The sequence below is a fragment of the Cornus florida genome, unplaced genomic scaffold (assembly GCF_030987335.1).
Source record: "Cornus florida cultivar Cherokee Brave unplaced genomic scaffold, ASM3098733v1 CherokeeBrave_3.0.0_Hap2_Chr11, whole genome shotgun sequence".
In the NCBI taxonomy this organism is placed as follows: domain Eukaryota; kingdom Viridiplantae; phylum Streptophyta; class Magnoliopsida; order Cornales; family Cornaceae; genus Cornus; species Cornus florida.
In genome coordinates, this window is record NW_026775581.1 from 54,723,115 (window position 1) to 54,735,861 (window position 12,747).

Consider the following 12,747-nt stretch of genomic DNA (forward strand, 5'->3'; position numbering starts at 1 on the left):
TACAGAAATTTTCTTTCATAATGTCAATGCAACGACCCGAACCCGTAGGCCCGAACCGTTAACCGGGTCCTTACCCGAACCCGAGGTCACCTAAGTCAAACTCATCAAGTCTAGGGTCAACACATCATTCTTGCATTCTAAGTATGCATCAAGAAGGCTCTAAGCAACTATCAAGACTTGGGGTTACTTATACCAAGGAAGGAATAAGAAAATACAAGCAGTTACAATTCGATCGACCGAAATAGAGCTTCGGTCGGCCGAAATGACTCCCAAACAGTAACTGAGGTTACTGGAATGATCGGCCAACCGAAGTGCCTATTTCGGTCGGCCGAAATGGCCCTTTGAGCTATGAAACAGCTACTGTTTTGCTGTGAATTGTAAAAGTGTATAATAATCCATGCCAGAGTTTTGAAATGAATCTAAACCTACTCTAACAAGTTGCAAAATGACTTCTACATTTCATTCAATTGAAATACAAGTTTTGCATACTCAATACATGATCCCAATATGATTTACATGTGTTGTATCAACATTGTATCAAGTTTACAACATTTGTTATCATGAAGTTATAATTACAATCCACAAGCTACAAAATTTATGCATGCTATACAAAGCTTTGCAAAATGGGATCTAATTACAAAAGGTTGTTAAAAATAGACTTCTAATCCAAGCTAAATGACCTAAAAAATGTTAATATAAAGGGGTGAGCAAATTGCTCAGTAGGTGGTGCCTAAGACATGCCTTTTGTGACTCCGTGAATCCATACAACGAATAGAAATATAGGCAACGGGATCATGTCATACAGGGGAAAGGACTTAACAACAAAATCAACAACAACAAGTCCAAGTCGTAAACAAGTCATGCCAACATTTATCATCATACATTTAAATTCACGCTTAACCACTTAGCATGCTTTACAAGAAATTCCATAAAATATATATATCTGTGTGTGTGTGTGCGCGCGCGCGGGCGCTTTCATTCAACAATAATCTAGCATGTTAAGCATATAATCTATAAAACAAATTCACATAAACATGTTTCCCACATCAAGTTTACAAACCACTTACACATACATCATCTACACATATAATTTCACATAGATATACATGTCATTAACAACAATATAATGATTTTTTTTCAAGAATCAATCACAATTAAGCATGCTATACATTCAATTATAGAGTAAATTCACAAAAATCAAAGAGTATTTGTGGATTAGGACATCCCTACCTCACTTAGATGCAAAAACCCCCAATTTGAACCATCAAATTCAAATTTCCTAGGGTTAGCTAAAAAGAAAATGGTTTACATCAACGTGTAGATCTCGCCGAGCTCTCCATTTTGCCGCAAACAGCACCAAAAGTCTCTCAATGATTGGAGATAAATCAAGCTTAAAAGCTTGAGAAAAAGAAAGATAAAAAAGAAAATAGAGAGAAAAAGAGAGAGCTGCCGGGAGAGAGAATGAGAGAGAGAAATGTGAGGCCACAGTGGACTCTTGGCCACTAAGTGCATTAGTGGTGGGTCCCATCACAAAAAAATCTCATTTTTAACTTTTATTTCACACCACACACATATATGCACACACACTATACCACATCCACATAAAATACAATAAACAAAAATAAATGAGATGTAAATTGACTCAAACAAAACCCCCGTAAGCACAATTCTAGTAGCGGGTCCAACACGGGACTTTCCGGCACGAAAAACGAAAAAATGCCAAAATGGCAACCGGTGCATTTTCAAGTGTCCTAAACTCAAGGAAATGTCCCAACCAACTCCTGGACACACCCGGCACACCCTACTGTGTCTGGCACATAAAATGAGAAAAGACTAAAATGCCCTTGCAAAACAGAAAATTCCAGAAAAAAGAAAAAGGTGAAAATCGGAAACACTACAATCTCCCTAACTTAAAAGGATTTCGTCCCTGAAATCAACCCACCTCACAAGAGAAAAACGTAAGGAAAAAAAAAAATAAAGTATGTCTCCGAGTACCCCACGTAACACGATCGAAAACCTTGACACAAAGAATCCATGACCCATGTCACTCGTAACCCTGTGCCTATGACCCAACGCAACCTCGACCGACCAGTGACCATAGCCACACATGATCACATCCCCCAGAACAACTAACTGAATGAAAAAGGCACTGCAATACCAAATAAAACTCTCTACCATCACCTATAAGCACACGAGGCACAAGTCCCTAACCAAACTCTGTGACTCCACCGAATCCTAACCACCGAAGAACCATTAGGATTATCATCCTTATAACCAGAACTTACCACTAGTCGATACCAAATCCGCAAATGATGGCTTCAATCAACCCACACAATAACACGCATTACGTAAAGAATTCCTCAATCTAAGTCACCACGACACTCAACCATCTACTTCCGCACGTGAAAAACAAGGGGTGAAACATTCAACCCAGATCAAAAGCAATTCAATACATAAAATCGCACTAACGCGGTCCACACGAGGCATCCCACCAGAAAGCTGTTGGATTCCATACACGGTAGGTCCAACCAGCAACGCCTCACACAATCCGCGCTAAACGCCCTACGGCCCACAAAATAGTTGTTACAAAACCGTTCAACGAACCAATACGTGAGCTTAACTTGTGATCCTAAAGAAACTCTTAAAACCATCACTAATAACTGCTGCTTTCAATAGCCATATCATAGTTGAACACCTAAGACTAAAATCGAGAAAACCATCCAACTTGTCAAATATACCATCAGATACCTAGAAAACAATCCCATCAGCATAGCTCAAGGATCAACTGATCCAACAACTAAAATTCCTTAGACACATAATCCCACACCAAGTACACCACCATCCACGACAAGTCACCGAACACGTGTAAAGAATACCACCAATCCCAAGTGAGACTCACTCTAAAATGGGGTCGTACTACCACGTGTATGCAACGCACAACACGGTACTCCGACTGTCACTAAGCATACTAAAATCAATGATCGTTGACCCTTAATCCGACATTGTGTTAAGGAAAGATTGACTCAGAGAAATGGTTGGCCAAGCCATTCCCATCGTCGATCCGACCTCAACAGCAACGTCGTTCTTGTCTTTAGGTCTAATCCTCAAGCATACATATGTACCAATCTTTACGTATACTCTAGATGCACGATCCACGACACACGGTCTAACCATTCCCCACACATGAGTCACATCACAACTACTAGATATTATTTCTAACTCCAAGACCCTAAGAAAACGTACACACCGGTAAACAAGTCACACCTTACGTCGTATCGGTCACGACCTCTCAAAATGAATCCTTTGAAACCCCAGACTTCACCTCCTGCTGTGGAGTTAAGCTGGACGATCTTGATTAAACCCTCATTTAGGTCTCTAACAAAGAGAGAACTCTAAAAAGTTCTTTCACCTGCTGACATACACAACTCTTATGTGGAGATACAAAACTCACAGACAACAAAGTCCTTGCCAGGACCAGAACAAGAAGATAGAAGATCAAGTCCCTTTACCACAACAAAACTGAACACGCACCTAGCGATACCTTGCATACAATATGCCATGAAAGAAGAACTATACGGAGATGAAACAGCTCAATCTGTAACTCATACACCTAACATCGACACGTAATAGAGAATAGTGCCTTTTCCCAAAACACTAGGGCTAAACAACGAATCCTAAGACATCGCGTCCCATCCTACCCAAAGAAGAACCTTATAAGCGAAAATCTAGACCTTCCATTCAAAGAAACAACTAGGTAATGCTGACCATTACATCAATGACCTTTAAAGTAATATGGCTAAAAACCCTTTTTGTCATCAATTTATTAATAAAACCAACACATAATAGCCCAACTACTCATAAAATACACATCAGTATCCAATAAATTTGTCTGAAATACTCATATAGTCTTACATATACATCATTGTTTTAATACATAACGGTCACAACTGATACATCATTACAACTTGAAACTCATATAAAATATCTCGAACTATATCCTACCCCAAGGGCTCACACACTAACCTTCATTAGCATCATCCAAATTTGGAACCACATTATAGGACTTGTCCACCATCCTGGCACAAATGAACTCGACACTGCACAAAGTGCACAGGCATTTGTCCAAACTCATGGGTAGGCCCCATTACCATAATAACTGTGTGTAGGCATCTCCCGTCACACCCAATCTCACAGGTATCCCCAATTACAGAACTTACAGGTATCTCCCGTTACACAGTCACAGGTAACCCCCGTTATTGCACCAGACTCACAGGTACCCCCCGTTACGACACAACACGACTCACAGGTAGTCCCTGTTACAACACGACACGACGCACTGGCGACAACATAACAAGACGCACATATGACAATACGACATGACTCCCAGATAAATATGCGACACGACTCATAGACAACAATGCAACACGACTCACAGACATCCATGCAACACGACTCACAGACAACTATGCAACATGACTTATAGACAACCATACAACACGACTCACAGGTGTCCCCTGTTACAATACGACATGACTCACAGATGTCCCCCATTATAACACAAACCGACTCACAGGTGTCCCCCGTTACAACACAACACGACTCACAAGTAACCCCCGTTACAAAACTCACGGGTATCCCCTGTTACACAGTTACAGGTAACCCCCTGTTACATCACAATCATAGGTCACCCCCGTTACAAAACTCGTAGGTATCCCCCATTACACAATCACAGGAAACCCCCCATTACATCACAGTAATCTCTCATCTCCTTTGTAGACAGCCCCTCTTCATGTGGCCTGACTGACCATACCGAAAACAAACTCCGGAGCTAGGTCTATTAAGAGGACATTCTGCCTTGTGGTGTTCTGGCTATCTACAGTGATAACACACCACACTCATCCTAGAGACCCTGAAGAAGCACCAACAATAGGAATAACACCTGTCATTCGCTGCTCTTGAGAAAACAATGAAACACCTATGTGCCTCCTCCTGTCCTGGCTCCTAAATAAAGTACCTATACTCGTACCTCGTTCCTAAGACCCACAATACTACTCCTTTCTTGCCAATCTTTGGCTTTGGCTTCTACCATCAGTGCTCTCGTAACCGCTTCTGAATAATTCTTTAATACCAAAAGTGTCACCCCCTGCCTAATAAAACGATTTAGACCTTACACAAACCGCCATGTCTTCTCTTCTTCGTTCCCTAACACATCTGTAGCGAAACATAAAAGAGAAATAAACTTATTCTCATACTCTGTCACTGACACACCACCTTGTTCAAGCCCATCAAACTGTGTCCTCAATTCCCGTTTTTTAGTCTGCGGGAAATACTTATCAAAGAAAAGACTCTTGAATGTATCAGAACTCATACTGTCAATGTCATACGCGTTAGTCATGGTCTTCCACTAGACTATCGCGTTACTAACAAACTTATACATGGCTAAGGTAATCTTCAACCGATCATCGGGTACAGCTATTGCTTTGAAATGCTTTTCAACTTCATCTAATCAATCGTCCGCTACCAACGGGTCTGCTCCTCCCTCAAATGCTACTTTCATGAGTTTGTCAAACTGAATCAGGTACCTAAGATTCCATTCTATTTCTGTCTGCTGTAGTTGAATAGCCGGTCGTGGTACCACTTGAGGAGCTGTGGTACTCATTAAATTCTGAAAGGCTGAGGTTACAGCCCTTACTAATAAGATATCATCCACCAGTACTTGTGGATTATCATCCACCTCTTTATCTCGGCCCTGTCCTATTGAAAGCCTATCTGGTTGGGATGGCCCTTCACCTACTCGATGTCCAACTTCATTCGGATCCATCTCTTTACGTCATCCTCAAACACGATTCTACAAAGGCAACTAAATGATCGAAACAAGGATACTTAAAATAGCTCAATCTATAAGCTACAGTGGTCAAACTATTTGTTCGATAAGAACTAAACAATCAGAAACATAAAAGCGATCAAGCCCCTCGCTTACGTGGGTCAAAACCTTCTGTAACTTAACATACAACACTGCCCCAAAACCTCAAACTCATTAAAAACAAAACAAACAAGTTATGCATTGTAATGACCTTATCATTTTCCTTCCTTTCCTTTTTCTCAGATTTTCACGGATATTTTTTTTCCGTTGATCTTTCTTTTTCTGAGTTCGATTTCTCGTCACTTAGTGTCGTCTCAAGTGCTCTGGAATGATTTCTGAGACACTTTTCTTTAGATTGACAACTTCCTTTGAGGACCGAGTCATTTCCACATTTTTCTTTTTCGACATTATTCACTTTTTGTCTTTTTCCCTATTTTGTCTTTTCCCCGTTTGTCACTTAGGTGGCACAACCACACCTTTTGTGTTCGGAGTTGGTTTTTGACTTCACATATCTTCATTCTAAGTGGTTTCCACAAAATACGTAACATTATTTTTGCAGAAAAGTACTCTGATTGTTCCCGGTGTCCATAGGGGTATGGATGTACAGTTCTTCATAAACTTTTTCTTTTCTTGGGGTGTTTTTCGTAAATATCTTTTGAAGATATTTTATTACAGGGGTTTCTAAGAAAATATTTTTTGGAAGATATTTTCATTTTGGGCCAGTTGTGTAGTTTTCACTTTTTGGAAGGGCCATTGTGCAATTTGATGAGCATTGAAAAGTGCGTATTTAAACCCCTTAAGCTTAGGCATTCTAGTACCTTTATCTATCTTACTTTACCATTTTAGATTGATTTCGTATTATTTCCATTTTCAGGCACTTATCCCAAAAATAAGCTAACTCAGCCAAATAAGAGCTCAATTGAAGCAATTCTGAGATTCAATAAAGAAATGAGCAAAGTGGAGAAAGAAAGAAGCAAAATGAAGCAAAGCAGCAAGTTCGATCGATCCAAGTCCAAGGTTCGATCGATCGAACATCGATCGATCTCAGCACTTCAAAATAGATCCAAGCCTTAACCCAAAGCACTTAAGTCCAAAAGTTTGATCGATCCAACATCATTCTTTGATCGATCGAACACCTTTGTCCTTATTCAAATGATTGATCCTATCCACAGTTGTACCACTAACTAACCACTTTTGTCCTTTTCCCATAAATATCTCAGATTTGTCTCTTTCCAAAAAGCTCAGCCAGTTGGATCGATCCAGCCTAAGTTCGATCGATCTCACTTACTTTTGATCAATCTCACTTATTTTCGATCGATCGAACTTCCTCTAGTGCGAAAAAGTTAAAATTCCATCTCATTGAAAGTTGTCCTTTATCCAATCATTACAGAATATTGTGTGCACGACCTCAGCTCATTTTGGGTGATATTTTGACCTACCTATATAAGGATAAGGATTGCTTTTTCAAAACATGATTATTATTACTTTCATATCATCTCTTGGAGAGGAAGTTTAGAGGAGGAGGAGGCTAGAGACACCATTGGAGATCTTCATCAACAAGGAGCAAACCTCTTCCATGGAGTTAGCCCTTGAGGGTTGGAGCATCATCACCATGAGTGGCTAGACATCCTCTTGGGGCTAGAGTTAGCCCCAAGCATGCTTTCTATATCCTAATCTTGTGTATTATTGAAGGATTAGTGTTGTAATTGATGTTTTGACACTTTGATATATATAGATCTTGTTTATTCAAATATTTATATGGTTTAATACTTCCAATTGATCATTTCATTCTATTCATATGTCTATGTATGCTAAAATTGATGTTCATGTTCTTGTCTCTAGATTTTGTGTTATTGATGCATGTCCATGTGTATTGATGCCATAGATTTAGAGATTGTCAAAACATTGTGCTTAAAAGAATGCTTTTGTGATTCTCTTAATGGTTTATGCTTATCGCTTGATGGATTGTGCCTCTCCCCTAGTTTATTTTCATGCTAGTAGTGTAGATGTAGTGTAGTTGCAGTGTAGTGTTAATTGGGAAGACAATCTATGCTTGTTGTTTGATGATCCAAGCTTTTGAATGCAATTAGCATGTCTCTGATCTTGTGTTGTATTAGGATTGTGAGCCTAAGAAATGATTAATGACTTAGTTTGATTTATTGTGCCTTTCACATGTTGTTTAGACAATATATGCTTTATTGCTTAGATATATTGTGCCTTTCACATGATGTTTAGACAATACATGCTTAACTAGTCATACATGCTTGTTGAATTAACCAAATACACACGCACCAATATTGCAACACCCTAATTGCCCTCATTAATCATTTGTCAATTATATAGAAATGCATTGCTTGGTGGTGATCCCTAAACCCCAAGACTCTTCTCTCTCTTACTTACTCTTAATTGCACTCTTTTGCTATTACTTAGTTTAATTTAGTTGTTCTTTAATCAACCAACCAACCAATTGTTTGATCAGTCGACCTACTAGCCCTAATTATGATTCCACAATCAACTCTGACATTGCTCAATCCCCATAATCCCTTGGGACAATCACTACTCACCCTTGCTACGTTAGTAGTTGTGTTGGTAGTGGTTTTTTATAAATTTAAACTTGACCCAAAAAGGCTTTCCTTGAACCGCATATTCACTACATCAATTTGGCGTATAAAGAGCGGCTAATAACCCGTCACAACTAATGAAAGTTATTGCAAAATGCCTTGTTTTGAGCCTGGATCCTTGTACGTGATTCATTTTCACTTTTCGTCGAGTCGTGTACTCTTAGAATTCCCTTCTGGTTGTTTTTCTCCAGTTTCAGGGTTTTTTGGCACCAGTTGCCGCCAAAATTGTTCGGGGCATATCTTTATATTCAGGACTCAGTTTTTGATGCCGTTTCTTCCATTATTCATATTTTCTCATTTTGGTTCTTTTTTGTTCATGAAGTTTTGCTATTTGAGCGTGTCTGCTCAAATTTCACTTTTCCGGACCCGATGAAGCCCTTTCGGGGCACTTTTTGAGTTTTTCTATAAATAAGGGGTCTTTAATTGGAAAATCAGATTTAATTCTCTCTCTCACCTCTCTTGGTCGGATCCCATGGCAGCCGAGCTTCTTCTCCTTAGTGAAACGCCGTAGTGCCTTAGTGTTTTATGTTCGTCTTGGCGAGGCCTTCGATTCCACCGATTGGAATCCCATTTTGGCAATTTCTTGAGTTCAGGTTGGAAGTTAAGTTATGATTTTGATGGGGCTTCCTTGGGGTTCTTGTTCACCATCTTATCCCCGACGAAACCTCGAAGCATTGTCGAATTCGGAGTCGTTTCATTTTGGTGGCTTTTGAGATTTTCACCTCAAATTGAGGTAAGGGGTGTCTTAGGGTTATATTCATGTTATATTGATGATTTTAGGAGCTTTTATAACTTGTATACATGATTTAGTTTAAGTCCTAGAATTTAATTTAATTAATTTCTATGGATGACTATAATGATGACTATATTGAGGACATTGGTCACATAGACCAACAAGGTATCCTTCATCCCAATGTGCACAATGAAAACAGGCAAGTACCATTAGGCATGCCAAGGCCATTCATCCAACCACCACAACAACAAGGCCAAGTTCCGTATGGAATGCCAAGGCCAATGTATGCTCCACAACGTCCCGTCATTAATCAAGGAATTCATAACCAAGCTGTTCATGTTGCACCTCAATAACTAACCCACCTCTTGCTTTGAGAGATCACTATGTGCCTAATAAATATAATACACCCACATGCATTCAATTGCCACCATTTAGAGCACATCATTATGAAATTAAAGCACAAACTATTTAAATGCTTCCTAACTTTCATGAACTTCCTAGTGAAGAATCTTACAAGCATTTGGATGAGTTTCTTGAAGTATGTTCCACCGTAAAATATACGGACATACAGGAAGAGGTCTTAAGACTCAAACTTTTTCCATTCACCTTAAAGGACAAAGCAAAGTATTGGTTTAACAATCTTAGGCCTTTTTCAATCACTTCTTGGGCGAAAATACAACAAGATTTTTTAAAGAAGTACTATCCGGTTTCTAAGACCAATGCCATGATTAACTCAATTCGAGAATTTTCACATGGGGATGGAGAAACATTTCATGAGGCATGGGAACGCTTCAATGAATTGCTTAGGAAGTGTCCACATCATGACATACCCAAATGGCAATTAGTTCAATATTTTTTTGAGAGCTTATCGGACAACTATAAAGGTATGGTTGATGCTTCCATGTGTGGCTCTTACATTGATAGGCATGAGGATGACGTGTGGTGTCTTTATGAAAGCATGAGTGAAAATTCTTTGCATAGAACACTATCATCTAAGAATGGTAGAAATTCACAAGGTAGGAAGAGTGTTGGCTTATATCAAGTCGAACATTCAAATGAAATAGCCGCCGAAATGAAGTCTTTAGCTCAAAGGTTTGATCAATTTTTGATTAACCAAAACTCAGCGAACCAAGTATCTTCCTTTCCTAACCATTCTCATCGTGCATCAAATGAAACATGTATGACTTGTTCTAGTGTTCTTCATTCTACTTCTCATTGTCCTCATGGACAACTGCATAATGAACCTAATGAATAAGTCAATGCGGCTTTTGTAAACCAAGGGAACAATCCTTATGGTACTCATTATAATCCAAGTTGGAGGAATCATCCGAATTTCTTTTGGAAAAACCAAGGAGAAGGCTTAAACCCTTCCCAAGGCGGTTTCCAAGGGAAATACATTCTACCTCCATTTCAAAACCAAGGATCCCAAGGTTATAGACCTTATCAATCACAAGGGAATTAATTTTCTAATTCTCATTTTCCCAACCAATCTTATTCCCAAGGAAACACTAGAAGTCCCGCCTTTGAAGAAAAAGTTTTAAATGCTTTGAGGACTCTTAAGGCTAACACACAATTACTTCATTCTCACTCGCAATCCATTGCTAAGCTAGAAACCCAAGTAGGGCAAATAACAAACACTTTTAATGCAAGAGAGAAGGGAAAGATGCCTATAAATGCCCCACCTAAGCAACAATGTGTTGTGAAAACCCATTCCTCATCGGAGGAGCATACCATTGAATATGTTAATGCGGTGACTACCTTGGGGAGTGGTAGAGTTGTGAACAATCAAGTTGAAATATCCAATGAAGAGAATGAATCGGTGCAACCTTAAGTTATCACCCGTCCCGTTTCACATCCCATTCCTCCTTCATTACATACACATGATCTTGCAAATGAGAAAGTTTTGAAAAATGTGTTTGAAAAAGAAGTTTTGAAAAATGATGTTGAAAAGGTTTTATTAAAAAATGATTTGAAAACTTCTTGTGTTAAAAAGAGTTCAAAAGAAAATTCTGAAAAAGTGTTTGAACCAAAGGTTCCATTTTCAGATGTCTTAAAAGGATCCATTTCAAAAGACAAGCAAAAGGCAAAAACTAATGAAATCATGGAAATGTTTAGGCAAGTGAAAGTTAACCTTCCACTATTGGATGTAATCAAGAAAATTCCGGCTTATGCCGAATTCTTGAAAAACTTGTGCACCCAAAAGCGGAAGAACAAGAGCCAAACACCAAGAAAAGTGGTTTTGACCGAGCAAGTAAGCTCAATTTTGCAACATAACACTCTTCTAAAGTTTAAGGACCCCGGTTCACCCACTACATCATGCATCATTGGTGATCATATCATTAATCGGGCACTTCTTGACTTAGGAGTAAGTGTTAACCTTCTTCCATATTTAGTCTATGTTAAATTGGGCCTAGGTGAATCGAAACTGACGTCGGTAGTTTTACAACTTGCTGACCGATCCATTAAAAAACCTAGGGGTGTCATTGAGGATGTTTTGATCAAGATTGATAAATTCTTCTTCCCGGTTGATTTCGTTGTCATTGACACAGAACCAGTTTCCAATCTTAAGAGCCAAATTCCCGTTATCCTTGGCCGTCTTTTCTTGGAAACCGCCAATGCCAACATTAATTATAGAACAGGGGTGATGAAGATTTCATTTGGCCACATGAAGGTAAAGTTGAATATCTTTAATCCCACACCCAATTCACTTGACAAGTATGAAGAAGAGGTCAATGTTGTAGAAAAATGTCATAATCTTCATTGCCAAGGAAATGAGCTTTTGTGTAAAATCAAAACTTCCAAAGGATCATCTTCAACCTTGCATTCTCAAAGTGTTGTTTCAAATTCTTGCTTTAAAAAGGCATGGAAGCCCAAAGGTTTTAATTGCATAGACAAATGATCAAAAGCTTCTTTTGAGCTTGATCCAACAAGTTCTTCAAAGGACCATTTGTTGGGTGGAGTTTAAAGCATTTATCACCCCAACAAGGAGGGGATGCGTCACAAGATCTTTGACCTGGGCTAAAAGAGCCTAACGTCTTGCTAGAGACGTTAAAGACTAGCAAAGGTATTCGTAGGGTGTCAAAACCCTATTTCTCCCCCATTTCTATCTTTCATTTTGTTTCTTGCGAAGTCTAGATACTTATTTTTGGTTCATATGCATTTCAAGGAACTTTGGTAAGGATTGCATATGCTTTCATGTCATTATTGAGCATTCGGCAAAGTTCGATCGATCTCAAACTTAAGTTCGATCGATCAAACTCTTCTCTACATCCAACACTTAGAAAAATTTTCGACCTGAAGAAACCTGCATCCAAATTACCTCTCTGTCCCATCGTTTGAACCAACTCCAAGATCAATCAAGAGACCTTCAATCGATCCAACTTCCAAGTTCGATCGATCTCAGGACTCAACACTTAGAAAAAATTTTGAACCTGCATAAACCTGCATATTTCAGGTCTCTGTCTGATCGTTCGAAACATTCCAAGATCGATCTGAAAGTTCTTCGATCAATCCAACTTTTCAGTTCGATC

General features: G+C 39.0%; 1 non-coding gene across 1 annotated transcript; it reads right to left on the reverse strand.

Moving 5' to 3' along the window:
- Positions 1 to 9,941: 9,941 nt before the first annotated feature.
- LOC132287437 (small nucleolar RNA R71) lies at positions 9,942 to 10,045 on the reverse strand. The gene has a single exon (XR_009473023.1). It is a non-coding gene; the product is annotated as a small nucleolar RNA R71 (small nucleolar RNA).
- Positions 10,046 to 12,747: the final 2,702 nt, after the last annotated feature.